Genomic DNA, 1,687 nt, shown 5'->3' with positions numbered 1-1,687 from the left:
TAAAGTTTTTGCCATAAGTCGTGGGGTCTCCAAACCCGTTATACTTTTCTAAGGAAGGGTATTTGAACCCTCGAGGCATCAGCTATTTTTAAAGGCGTGCGTGAAGGGATGAGCTGGTATTGGTTACCTCTGGCATTAGGGCATTCGAACCTGAACTTCCAAATGCATTTCTCAATTCCATATGGATAAGCTCCGCCAATGATTCTTTCGGGTAAATTACATACGTGGTGTACAACCTTTACCATGTTTCACATTTTGGTGTACAACCTTCAATTTTGCACACTAAAGTGTACAACCTTCTAGTGACCTCACACTAAAGTGTACAACAGGTAAAAATGACTGGTCAACCCTGTTAACCACTTGGTCAACGTGACACCTCATCAATTTTCAATCTATACAAATTAAAAGTGGTCTCACATATTATTAAATTGCATTTATACCCTTAATAAAAAAAATTAATTTGATATATTTTTCATTTTTACCCTTCCATGTCTTCATCTTTTTGTTCTCTTAATATTTGAGATTTATTTATTTCTTTCTCTCTCTAACCTCCTCTCTCTCTCTCTAAAGAATTAGAACTCTCTCTAAACTAGCACAACTTCTCTCCTCTCTCCTCCTCACTCTCTCTCTTCACATTTTCCTCTATCCTTCCCGATCAACTCATCTGCTCTTGCACGACTACAGATCTTTTTGAATCCACCGGAAATGCTCCAAACTGGTTCGAAGTATAAGATTAGCTAGGAAAGAGGGAGAGTGTCGATCGGAATTGATTTTGTGGATGAAATTGATTTTCTGGGTATTTCTATGGCTAAATTAAAGAATCAGAAAAGGAAAATGCCGCCAAAATTTGACCCTTCTCAAGTCGTCGATGTGTACGTATGGGTCACCGGTGGCGAAGTAGGTGCAGCCAGTTCTCTCGCCCCTAAAATTGGTCCGCTCGGTCGTTCTCCCAAGAAGATCGGTGAAGACATTCGCCAAAGAAACCGCCAAGGACTGGAAGGGTCTCCGTGTAACCGTTAAGCTCACGGTTCAGCTCCGCCAAAACTTGATGACGTTATTGAGATCGCGAAGGTGATGAAGCCGCGATCAATGGCTAAGGATCTCAGTGGAACTGTGAAGGAGATTTTGGGTACTTGTGTTTCTGTTGGATGCACGGTCGATGGGAAGAACCCCAAGGATTTGCAGCAAGAGATTTCTGACGGCGATGTTGATGTTCCTCTCGATTAAGCTTTTTACTGAGCTATTTCTTCTTTTGAAGGGAAATCTGTTGTTTTATCTTATTCGTTTTTGGATTTTAAGGATTTAGTTTATATTTACTACTTTGAGAATTAGATAATCAGCAAGATTTTTTTGAAAAAAAGAAAAAGAAATGGTGAAGATGGTGAAACCCATTAAAATTTGAACCAGAAAGAGGTGAGAGAGAGAGGAAGGCTAAGATTTCAAGTAAGGGAGAAGAAGATGAAGAGAGTGAAGGGTAAAATAGAGAAATAAATCAAATTAATTTTTTAAATAAGTTGTGGATCCCACTTTTTAAAATAAGTAGGCTAAAAAATAGTGATGTGGCATGTTGACTTCGAGTTGACCGGTCACAATTACCTGCTGTACACTTTAGTGGGAGGTCACTAGAAGGTTGTACACTTTAGTGTGCAAAATTGAAGGTTGTACACCAAAATGTGAAACAGTGTAA

General features: G+C 39.2%; 1 pseudogene; it reads left to right on the top strand.

Annotated features, from left to right (window-relative positions):
* The first annotated feature begins 827 nt into the window (after positions 1–827).
* Positions 828–1,236, top strand: LOC136220751 (large ribosomal subunit protein uL11-like; annotated as a pseudogene).
* Positions 1,237–1,687: the final 451 nt, after the last annotated feature.

The sequence above is a fragment of the Euphorbia lathyris genome, chromosome 2 (genome assembly GCF_963576675.1).
Source record: "Euphorbia lathyris chromosome 2, ddEupLath1.1, whole genome shotgun sequence".
Lineage (NCBI taxonomy): Eukaryota > Viridiplantae > Streptophyta > Magnoliopsida > Malpighiales > Euphorbiaceae > Euphorbia > Euphorbia lathyris.
This window is presented reverse-complemented; position numbering and strand designations above follow the sequence as displayed.